We start from the raw sequence: 13,397 nt of genomic DNA, 5'->3' as shown, positions 1-13,397 counted from the left end.
CGTATTCTTGCTTCTTCCCACAATTTAAAAAAATGTTTTTCAAATTAATTGGCCACTGTGAGCCACTCTCAGGTGTGCGCGTGTGTGTGTGTGTGTGTGTGTGTGTGTGTGTGTGTGTGTGTGTGTGTGTGTGTGTGTGTGTGTGTGTGCGTGTGTCGGTGAGTGTAGTTGTTGAGTGCGTCTTGCCCTGTGATGTGTCCTGAATGTACCTTGCCTCCCACTCAAAATGGCTGCTGAAGCTTGGCACCATAACCACAGAGATTAAACAGGCCGAGTAAATGGATGGATGTAAAAACCCTCATAGTAAATAGGATAAATTACCATTTGGCTTAAGTAGAAACTGGGACATTGTTTGGGGGTTTTTCAAGTACAGAAAGTATCATGTGTCCATGTTTAGTTATTCACTAACTCTTCAGGAGCATTAGTGAAAAAGTATGATAGTGTAGTAACTGTTTTGGCATCAGCAGAAAGTGAAAGTAGGCATTACACAAATCACTTTATCAAATAATTTATAGCACTAATAACATAATTTTATAACTAAGATGTACATGCATGACTGTAAATTTTCTTGCAGAACTAAATCAAATCAAAAGGCTATATTTGATAAAATAAAAAAAACTAAACAAAAAAGCAACATTAAAAAGAAATGACCTGAAGACCAGGTCATGCTACCTTAAGATAATTAGATTTAGCAGTTTGCCAGAAGGCTGAGCAGAGAAAAAGAAGATTAGACACTCATTGAAAGGATTCTGCTCCCACATCACACAGAAAGAGTTTGGCCTCAAGTCTGTCAGAAAAGCTTTGCAGCTCATCACCAACGTTATCCCAGGCACAGTAAACTCTACCAAGCAGGTTCACTTACTTTAGTTTTAGCATCTATTTTATCCAAACAAAACACTTTTGATGTAGCAAAATGCTCAGAGCACATGCATGGATGAAATTAATTGTATGCCTCTGGTGTAACACAACATACTGAAACTTCTAAAACTGCCACAATATGTCCTAAAATAAGAAATGCTGATTTTTCAATCAGTCGTTTTTCAATCATTGTGAAACGATTGGAGGCTTTGGGGCTGTCTTACTCAATGGCATTATAGTTTCAACAATTTGTTGATTATTCCCAGTAAAACAACTACATTAGCTGAATCATTCAAGTTGAGGCGCGCAGGTTAGCCCAAAATGAAAAAAACTTCTACATATATTATCCACTAGATGGCAACATTGCAACACTGTTGGATGCAGGTTTTAACTACAATTTTATTCGCAGTGTATATTCAAACACAAACAAGGTCTTCTGTTATGCAGCTGCAATATTTCTAAACATAAATGCAAAGTAGCAACTCATCATTTAAAATAATGATGCATCAATATTGCAAGCCAAAGTGTTACTAAAAAGAAAATAGGGATGAAATAAAATTAATTCAATATTTGCATGTCAGCATGGTCTGTTTTCATCCCCTAAATGAAGAGGAGCTGGACTTCATCTTTCTTATTACCAACATACCAAGAGTATCTTTAGTTTTGTTTAGTTGGAACCTGCATTTGGAGTCTTGATGGCTCATCATGGATCATGATCTGCTTAAAGTCCCTTCATTTTTAGTCCCATGTAATTGCAGATCCTTTGCTTTATCTTACAAAAAGAACACTTAACACCTTCTCAGCTTTTCTTTATTTCATAGTTAGGATTGGCTGTTTTTTCTACTTAGAAAAGCCCTGGGTCTGAGTTTTACTGGGTGTTTTGCTATGGTGGTAAAATGGCAGCAATACCACATACCAATTTATTTTTATAGTTTTTAATAATCTTTTCAGTTTTAATTTTTTTTGCTGATTGGATAAAAGTCAAATTGACTGCACATGTACTCAGTGAAACAATTTTTCCCCAATGCTTCTTGAAGACTTTTGTATGAAATTTATAATTTTTTTTCTTATATAATCAGTTTTTGTAGAGTGGATAAAAATATAATTTTACTGTCAACTAAGAAGATATTTAAAAAAAAGCCCTTCAAGCAGCTGATGAACCTTAGTTGTTGTCACTAGAAATACTTTTTTGTTGTTGAAAAATCAACTTTTTTCATGTTTTGCATATCATGAAAAACCAAGAAGAATACAATGAGTTGTAAAATAAATGATAAACGTCACTGAGCATTATTAGGTTTGTCCATTTGATACATTCACAACTTATGTTCTCCCTAATGTCCACCAGATGGCGACAAAGCATCACAGCAAAACAGCATCAGCATCCACATTTTGTCATTTATAACTCATAATCAAGAAGCATAGCTATACATCCCAATGTTACCAACTCTACATTTGTCAAAACTTCCAATCATATTCAAAATTTTCTTGTGGCTTACAACATGTTTTCTGATTAACTGCAGTACAAGGAAACATTTAACATATTTTCCTCCTATATTTAGTCTAAACAATATAGACTGTTGACAATCAGTGTGAGTCAGTATTGGAGAGAATAGTGGATATCTTTGAACCAAGCACATAAAATGCTAAATATATGACCGACTGGATAGACAGAATAAACACTGAATTTAACAAAATGTTACATTCTACTTTGATGATGATAATGAGGTTAACAAAGTTTAATTTATGCACGTCTTGCAGAAACATATGGCAGCGACACCAGGCACAAAGCCGTATGTTTTCGCCCACACAGTCCAAAACACTGGAGGGCTTCTTTTCTCAGATGCCATTTCCAAAGATACTATGTCTGAAATCACCTCCCTTTTAACTCTTAATGCAACCTTCATGAATACATTGTGGAACTTTACTTTCTGAAATTCAAATAGCTGCTGGTAATTGCTACCAAGACCTTATAGTCAAAGGTCTATAAGCAGCTAATGGAAATTCAATGTTCGCAAACATGAATGCAGCTAAATATCTTCCCAATTACCTATTATAATAGTTTCCTATTAAACTCATAAGTCTTGCGATATAAATGAACATAAACAAACTACAGGTGTATTGGAGGAATATTTTGTATATTGTATAATATTTTTTACACTTCATAGTGATAAATTGTGCAAGCAATTTTTTGAAAGAAGATATCAGTACTAAACTTCAGCTAATGATAATGTCTTCAGATAAATAGTAATAAAAAAACACATAATGTTAAAGAAACAAGAAAAAACTGTTCATGTTCATATGTGACTGAGGCTTGAGTCACCGCTTCAACAGTCAGCACACACAGGCATATAGAGACACGTTCTGCAATCCAAATCTTTATGCTAAGTCTTACCTGGGTTACAGAGAAATGCAACTGTCTAACTATCAGTCCCAAATCTTCAGCTTAGAAGATACATTTTTTATGTCATGCAAAAACCATGGTCCCATAGTCTAGAGGAAGAATAGAGAGGTGGAGAAGTTGCCTGAGCCGTTTCCATGGTCAGTGAAGATTAGGGAAGCCATGTCGTCTGCTGGTGACGGCCCAGAGTGGTTCAAGTTCAAAGTCACAACAGCCATGTACTTGGACATTAGAGAGCCTAATTCTTCCTTCTACTAATAATGTTTATGGAGAACTGAGTCATTGTTACTCAGTGACAATGCCAAAAGTGCCAGTGCCATTGACCATGGCGCCACTGTGCTTCATTGTCCAGCAGGGTCACCTGTGCTAGAGCTTATTTTAGATGTATGGAGTGTTATAAAAAGGAAGAAGAAAAAAAAACTGACCTAGCAGCATTGATTGTCCAAACAATCAATGCCACAGGCTAATTGCCTGAGTGAACTTGCATTACCAGATTATCAATAGATGGAGTACACTGATGGTTTATATCACTGTTACTACATAAAATCCACAGGACGACTTAAAGTATTCTGGTTTTTCAATTAGAAGCGAGATACATTTTGCTTTAAAAAAACAATCTACAAACACAATACGACAAACGGATGTAACACAATCCATCACTGTTTTTAGTTGGCTGTTTTAATAATGTTTTTACTTTGTGTGTGTTTAACTGTCATGCACAGAGGACGGGATAAAAAAAAGTTGACTGGATGGTCAAAAAAGGGAGAAAGACTACGGTATACATCTTGAGGTTAAAATAAACCTGCCTCTCATGCATCCCAAAGAAATGAATAAATATTACAGCTGTCTTGGCGACCAAGAAGTATTTTTAAAATCTTTCAAAGGGATATGTAACTGCCAAAACATTTTATTCCTAAGCACATAAAAAGGTCAAAATATCTTTTATGATGATCCTTGAAAAGGTCATCCTGATTTTATGTAGAGCAGGTTCCTGCATGTCTGCAAAGGAAACTGTAGAGGGAGAGACTGTTTATTATTTTCATGGTTTGTATTTTAAAGGGAGTAATATTGATTTTTCAGCTTTCTCAATGGCAAGATTAATTTCTCTTATTTTATTGAATAAAAAAATCAAGGTCAGATCACTGTTTCAACATTTTTTTCTTTCCCAATGACATGATGAAGATTCTTTGGAGGTCAAAAGAGCGGACGACAGGAGGACACATTGATTTTTACTTCTTCTTCACGCTGCATTCTGTCAGCACATGGTTCTAATGCTTTCTTATTCTGGTTTAGTGGCACACAAAAAGGGTACAACAAGGACGGGGCATGTCTCTTTACTTTTTAGTTTCATGACTTCCGTATCACAATAATGATAGGATTTCCAAGTAGTTGTTACTTTGTAAGTAAAGTGGGGATGTCCTAATTCGATCCCATGTATCATCTGGACGTTCAGATCAGGGCAATGTGACTGATCAGACTAACTTACAGCTCAGTTTGGGTTTATAGAAAGGTAGCAACAGATAACCAAACATTATAATGAATGAATGCAGATTAGTATCTTTGAACGCGCTATACATCAACTCTTGAAGCAGATCTGCTCTTCTGGTTGAATACCACATCATGTGCCACTTCTGCCATCTAACTGTAGGTGAAGTTTGCACACAGTTGTCAAAATTGGACAATAACATACTGGAAAAACAAGGCCTGGTCCAATATTTTTCAATGTCAGCTGCATCATTCAGATGACAGGGTCAGAATTTGGTGTGGACAACATAAAAGCATTGGTTGACTTGTTCTGTTGTAACAATTCAGCTTGCTGTCAATTCATGTTGCTGTCCCTCCAGAGGCCCTCAGTACAAGTTGAGTCTTGTTTAAATGTCACAGCCAACTAGTATTATTGCTGTGGATGTCTATTCCTTCATGACCATTGTTTAGCCGTCTTCTGATGGCTACTTCCAGCAGGATAATGCATCATGTCAAGAAGATCAAATCATCTCAAGCCTTTTTCTTGAACATGACGGTGAGTTCAAGTTCACTGAACTCCAATGGCCTCCACAGTCACCACATATCTAAACAATAAAATACTTTTATGACATGATTGAACAGGATATTTGCATTATGATTGTCCACCCAAAAAACCTGCTGCAATAACATCATGCTGTCACGTCAATACAGACCAAAATCTATGAGGGATTTTCCTGATGCCTTGTTAAATCTATTAAAGTTGATCTACAGACCAAAGGGATACAACTAGGTACCAGTAGGGTGAACTTTCTCATTGTGCGTCATTACAAAGCAGCACTTCAGAGTCTGTTAGAGCTATTAATGTGTCAATCATATACATCACATTAAAATAACTTTATGCTTTACACTTTAAAATTTAATTTGAATCTCTGGATCACCAGATATTATTCTTTAATATTCACCCATATCACAGGCCCAAAAAAATGTTCTTATCTAGCAACTGTTCTATTAAATGATTAAATGGTTGTAAATGATTTGGGTAGAATGAGCTTTTTTTTGTGCCATGAATGAATGGAGATACAAATATTGTTTTATATTTTGCAAAGCTGAAAAAGCTATTTCATTTCATAACATTTTCCTTGGCAACACTATCAGAGATCATTGCAATTACAGATTAGTCAAGGTAATGTGCTCACAACCACATTACCTTCGTTGCTCCAAAACCAACAGAAAAGATTAAAGATTCATGCCTAATTTACTTCCACTTCCATCTCACTATGTTTCTGGCCTTACACTGCATTAGAAACCTTTCTAAATGGTGTATAAAGTTATTTTTGTTGCCCCTTGACAGCCCAAAAGTGTGTTTGTTTATTTTTATTTAGCTGTTTTTTGGGTAAAGGGATGTTAAGGGAATAACAGGAATGGTTTTGGGCCGAGAGCTGTAGAAAATTCTGAATCATTTATACTGTTTGATTCAAGCAGCACTGCTGAGCTAAAGCAAGAAAACACCCATAGGTGCAGAGAATGGCTACAGAGAGGCAAATCAAATCATGAAGTAATGTGGCAGGAAAGACATGTATTGTTGATCAGTTTTGAAAGAAAAACGCAACTAATATGCTCAAGTGAACCAGATATAATATTCTAAAGTGGACTTTATGCATAAGGAGAAGAAGAAAAAAAACACCGTTCATCTGTGATTGTATTTGACGGGTGGACCTTTACCTCATATGGCAGTAATCCCAGACACAAAATGTAACTTCGGATATAGAATACCAATAATTTTTTTATTTATTTATTTTTGACAGGCACACCTTATAGGCAGACAGTGTCTTAACCTTGAAGCAATTCAGAGAGACCTAACATCAATGTTTTTGGACAGTGGGAGGAAGATGGATTATCCAGAAAGAGCCCATGCATGCACAGGGAGAACTTGCAAACCTCATGCAAGAAGCACTTGGCTGGTATTCAACACCTGATTCTTGCTGCAAGGCAACAGTGCTAACAAAAACGTTGTTGGTCAGCTGAAAAATTGAAGATGGCCGATGCTCATTAGAAGACTCGCTGCCTGATGATCCCAGCTGGCAGTAGTGTTGTTAAAGTTGGCATGTGATTACTAGCATCTAGCTCAGCTGCATGTGGTCTGACTTAATGCTTTTGAAGAATCTAGGTTATGTTTAATCTGTTCTAGTTTACAATATAAAACAACACAGAGAGATGCAGTTAATCAAAGGTTGTCCAGATGTCTTTAAAGCAGTAATGCAGCTCTTTGCTTGCTGCCCAGATTGGGAGGCTACAAATCAGATGTCTACTTGAGCATCAAGCTGTGTTAGTGGTGGGTAACTGAGCAGTTCGACCCTAGTAGGAATAATAAATGGGAATTAAATGTAATCCTTCAATTTAACCTCCTTAATGGCATACATCAACCAGGTCTTCTGGCTTTTATACAACTTGGCTCAATAAGACCAGTAGAGGTCTTTGATAATGGAATCTGCCCTGGCCTTCCTCACAAACTGCTTCCATTCAGTTTTCTGAAGCCCATGTTTTCTCAAATGCAGAAAAAGGAACAGTGCTGCAGAATAATGAATCCAACTGAAGAATGACTGAACTCAGCAATACTCTGGTCACATAATCTACCTAACCCAGGGGTGGGCAACTCCAGGCCTCGAGGGTCAGTCTCCTGCAACTTTTAGGTGCATCTCAACTTCAACACACCTGCGTCAAATAATGAGGTCATTAGAAGGACTCTGGATAACTCGACTGCACTTAGGAGGTGATTCAGCTGTTGGATTCAAGTGTGTTGGATCAGGGAGACATCTAAGAGTTGCAGGACACAGGCCCTCCAGGACCAGGATTGCCCACCCCTGACCTAACCTGTGATGGGTCTGAGTGGTACATGCAAAAGTTTGTTTCTTAGAAAAGTAGAATTTGGATTTAATGATCATTATTTTTCAAATAAAAACTATTTTTGTATTTTTTTTATTGCTTGTGTAAAACCATGACAGTGACAACATGACAAATTATAATCAAAATGAGGAGTACAAATTAATCCACTTTCAATATAGTTTTATCTAATCAGAAAAGTTTGGGGGATTTCTTTTGTACATGGCAATGGAAAGAGGCTCTGGTTATCACGTTCAAATATCGATTATACTAGCATGTAGCTGAATATGTCACTATAACCCAGTAATATACCTGTTTTCATTGATGCCATTGGTTGTTGAGTTTAGTTTCCTAAAATGTGATTGCACGTTCTTCTGATACTTTTCTTATTTTTCATTTTAAATTAGGTTATAGAAGGACTACATTTAATGTAAAAAAGCACAATAGCTTGAAGTGCATCTTCTATCACAGGTGAATGTGGGATATTTCTAATAGATCTCCACCCTGAATGAACTAATGATGGAATATGATGACCGACACAAAATCTTCTGGATTCTCTCAGAATAAAAGGAAGATGTGCACATGGTCTATGTACATCAGCTGCTGCTCCTCCAAGGTGTGTTTGTCTGTTTTCTTTTCCAGTAAATATGGGCCTAAGCCACACACAGTGGAGAGAGGTTTCGCCCTTTTACCCCATCATTAACCTTTGTCTTCCTTCCCCAGACACAGTGGCATGCACTGGTGAATATCGACCACGTGCCTAATCAGACATCGAAGACTGCAGTAAGTGTGTGCGTGCGCGCGTGATTGTGGATGTTATCTGTGAATCATGTCCTTTGTCTGTAGAAACAGTGTCTGGGTTAGTGAACAAGGTCACAGTCCTGATTCAGTTTACTGGAAACAGTGACCATTCAACTGCACAGTGAGATTCACTTAAAAACAAAGCCTGAAGGGAAGAGTGGGAAATGATTGCTGTCTTGCTGTTATTATTGACAGAAAAGTTTGTGTGTGTTTCAGTTCCTCCTGAGTGGTTTACTCTGAATCAAAATTTGTAGTTTTTGTTGATGGCACAACCTCTCATTGCAACCTGAATACTTTTAGCACTTTTCAAAAGTCTGTATTGAAGGCAAGAAATCATTGCTATCAGCTTCTTTTTTATACCTGTTCAAATATATGCTGTACTTATGGATTTTACTCTATAGTGTTTGACAGGTCACAATTTATCACAGAACAGAAAGGCACCCACACGCTCAACCCACACGCTCAACCTCAGGGACAATTTTGAGTGGACCAGTAACGTGACATGCATGTTGGAGGACACACATAACCCGTGCATGCACAGCCCCAGCTGCACATGAGGGTTCATAAACTTTACTGCATTTCATAAAACAGAACTTGATACCTTTTGAGAAGATGTAAAAACCGAAAGGTTTAACTAAAATTGCCTTCTCTCACTTCGCTGAGTTTTAGCTTTGCACTAATGTTGGACCTTGCAGTCTGAAAATAGTTTGAGACATCTCCTGACTTTTACTGGTTCCATAGGGAGGGACTGTATATTTTGTTCTCTAAAATTACTTTAGAGGCACTTGGATGAACCACAGAAATCTGTGCAACTGGATTATCTATCTTACTGCTGTCAGAGAAAAGCCACAGCTGCGGCAAATATGAAAACAGCTATTTATCCAACATAGACATGTTTAAACCGTAAATTAGTGACAGTTTCTATTTTTATTTTCCAAATTTTTGTTTCTTTTTATTTGTGGAACCCATATCGTTCCTGTGCAATGCCTTTCTTTTATAAAAGGGAAGGAGAGAATAGAGGTTAATCCTGACTACTGTGCAACTCAGAACCCTCATTTTATGCGTCTTACTGTTCAACACTTTGTCCAAAAGGAGCTCAGAAAGGCAGGATAAAAAGACCCTGAAAAACAAAGAAGACTGTCAGGTTGGTTCATTATGAAGATTGCTTTTCTATTGCATCCTTTCTTCTCTTTGAGAAAGTTCTCAATATTAGATTTCATTTAAGTAAGGAAAGCAATCATGGAATAAAAAGCCTAATTAATTGAAATAGTTATTTTCAATTACCAAATTTTACCTTCTTTCCAAAATCTTAAACAGATATTGCAATTAGTTAAATGTCCATTTCTGTTTATATATTGCAGCCTTATTATGTGAAGAATTTGCTAATCTACCTTTCATAGATTAAATCTATTCAAGTAATTTTAAGGAATACTCTTGGTGCTTCCTGCTTTGTTAAAACGCATGTGATGGATGTTTTTGGATCTTTATGAGAACAATATAAAAACTATAAAGTTTGACCTGCAGCCATTTTAAAAGTTAAAAACATCAAAAATGTAAAATATAACACAGCTAGTGGCAGCGTGCTGTTTTTGTGACTGATATGATGAAGGAAAAGTGCAGAAAGTACCGACTGGAGGGTTTGATATTACATGATTGATAACGATAGTTCTGCATCCAAAATAAATTTTTTTCAGCTGAGAAATTTGAATTTCTAAATCAAGAATGGGTAAATGAAAATGGATTTGCAATACAAGTGAGACCATTTGATAAACCATGGGAGAGCTTTGTCTTAAGGATGAGCAGAAAAAATGACACTGTTGACAAGTTGCATGTTGACACTTCAGGTGAAACATATCAGGAAAATACGATAGTTTAGCTAAAACTGAAATGGCAACCATAATTTTGAGTAATCAATCAATCAATCAATCAATCAATCAATCAATCAATCAATCAATCAATCAATCAATCAATCAATCAATCAATCAATCAATCAATCAATCAATCAATCAATCAATCAATCAATCAATTCAAATAAATTTGTGTAGCACATTTCAGGAACATGGCAGTTTAAAGAGCTTTACATTGTACAAACATATTAATGTGCAATTTTCTTTACAATCTTCTTACCACACTGCTAGCTTTAGCATCTCACTAAAAATATGCATTGGGTGTGAACATTAGCATTAGTTAGAGTCCATACAACTTGCCAAATAAATCATCCATATACAGAACATTAATGCCAGACACCTGGAAAAAAAAAAAATAAAAAAAAAAATAAATAAATAAATAAATAAATAAATACTGCACCCAAGCAGTATTTTTGCTTTAATCAAACGAGCAAAATAAGTCAAAATGCAGTGCAACTCTTTGCACAACGGTAGCATGAGGATTAAACTAGACACAGAATAGCATGATGAAGAATTTGATTTGTAATTTGTTCAGGACTGTTACTGGATCAAAGCACCACACAGGAACAGTAAATACTTTAATGGCAGTAGTCTTACTCATTTAATTTTAAATTATGTGACAAAAAAGACAAGAAATCATTATAGACAGAAGACACAGTAAATGCCTGCACATCCTCAAACCCCAGTCCATTTATTATATGTTTTGAAAATTTGTTTTAATCATTAACTCTTTAAACTAAAATGAAAGCATTCATCAGACTGGTTTTCTTCTTCATTACATTTCTGCCCCATTATTTTGGTTCCCTGCTGCTTTAACTCGTCTGTCACAATTTCAGTTTGTCTCCCTGCTCATAGTCTAAAGTAGTTACTGTTTTCTCTTTGATTTTCTGTCTGCCTCCTGAAATGAATAAAAAAGCTATTTAACATTATTGTGCTTTAGTGTCAGGTCAGCCAGAAAGTTCCAGCAGCTGAACTGTTGTGCTGCATTTACACAGACCTGCTGTATGAACAAGAAGACAATCGAGTTGAGTTGGATTTATTGTGGAATCATTAATGTATTATCTAAGCCACTTGAAACTAAAATGACCATTATATATATTTTTTACCCCGGCTGAAGATGTCCACCGACTAACAAGATTTCCACACACAACCTAATATATAAGTACTGTAGTATTTTTGATCCTCATATAAAATGTAATGATTTGTAACCAACCACCTGTCCATGTAACTTATCACTGAGCGATATTTCATGACCAATCAGCTAATACAATGTTTTGATCCTCGATCAAAAAAAAGATGCATAGTAAAGAGAAAAACATTTAATTCATTGCTGCTGTGAAAACATTAACATTCGGTCCTTCAGTTTATCCAAATCTTTGCTTGTGGATTGTCAGAGTAATTTTCTGTAATTTTTCTATTCAACTTTCCCGTAGACATGCACAAGATCTTTTTTTGTAGTTTTAGAAATGCCGTAGTACAATTAGGCATAATTACATCTGTCCAGAGGTCAGTAATAAATGCTAGGTTGGCTTGTCACTGGTGGGTGATGCATATGCTACATTAAGCTTGCAGATGAACTGAGCCATGGAGGCAGTATGAATAAGGGGCAGAGTGTATCATGATGTCATTTTTAAAAGTTAGAGGTTCAGTACTGCATAAACATCATTTAAGGCACCTGACTGAATTTTGTCATAACCTTTGAAAAATTTAAGGTCTTTCAAGAGAGAGTGAGTGTCTGTTTTTGACAGTTTTGTGCAAAAAAAAATGTTTTTCAGTGGCATTGCCATTTAAATGTGCAATGAGCAAAATCAATTTAATGAACAATTATGTTAATAGGAACATCTTTTAAATCAGGGATAAGCTACTGTCACTTAGAGACATTTTAAATATGCTCTGACTTGTCTGATTTTTAACAATGAAACATTAGGTAATAAATATGCATCCATCTTGTTAAAAAAAACACGAGGGCCTGAAATATCTAGAGAATGTGTCCTTGAAGAAAGTTTTGACTTGCCTCAGCAGTGGTATTAAAAGATAACAAGCATGCAGGGTATTCTCCAGAGACAGCTGAGAGAGAAGCATGTCAAGCTTGACACATCGAGAAAAAAATATTAAGAAGACATTTCAGGGTATTTGAATCATACATACCTTTTCTCATAGACAGAAGAAATGCATTCAATATGAATTATATTTTATGGATGTATATTTTAGATCAGCATCCCACGGGGTAGTTTGCAGAAACCCATGTTTTCATTGAACTAAACCCGTAAGGAACAGAAATGCTTTTTCATAATAATCAACTTTTATTTCATTTTACATTGTTTCTGTCATAATTTTCATGTTTTCTTCATACATTGGCACGAGCTAAACTTGCCTGAGAATTCAATGAAACATAAATCAGATCAAACAGTTGGTGTGAAAAAACATCCACCAACAAATGTAAAGTTCCTACATACAGAAATATCCGCAAGGCATAAAGATTTAATTACCCTGGCATGGTATTTAAAGCATAAACAAGGTATAAAAATGTATATGACACTTCCACTGAATACACATATTATTTTCCCATCTGGATAGGTATTCTTATTCACTGCAGCACTCTGAAACAGTAACAGAAATTGTTAAACAGCTGGGGGTGACTTACCCTGAAAAAAAGTGCCTCTATTTTATTAATTCATTCATACAGAGATGGAATCACTTCTGGGCATAAAGAGAATATGGACCCATTTAAAAGTGAAATGCAATGAAACTGATAAAGATATCAGCAGCCAAATGAATGAACAACATAGTTCATTTAATTAAATTCAAATAATGTAAATAGAAAACAAACAAAAAATTAAGAAATTGTGAGAAATATAAGAGGACTTGCACTAAGTCCCACATGCTGTGGACATGATGACGTTTAAAACTGCCCCTTTTTAAACTCTGACATTTATTTTAGGTTTCTCCTCACTGGGAGAGAACAACATGATATAAAATAAAACTGCTTTGAATTGAGATGTAACAGCAGAGAAGTGACAGACAAAAAGTCCTTCACACACGAAGTGCAGGGGAACAATTGACAAGAGGGGCACCAAAAGAAACAGGCT

This window comes from Poecilia reticulata, chromosome 3 (genome assembly GCF_904066995.2).
Source record: "Poecilia reticulata chromosome 3, P_reticulata-male-v2, whole genome shotgun sequence".
NCBI classification, from domain to species: domain Eukaryota; kingdom Metazoa; phylum Chordata; class Actinopteri; order Cyprinodontiformes; family Poeciliidae; genus Poecilia; species Poecilia reticulata.
The sequence above is the reverse complement of the archived record's forward strand: the minus strand, read 5'-3'. Positions refer to the sequence as shown.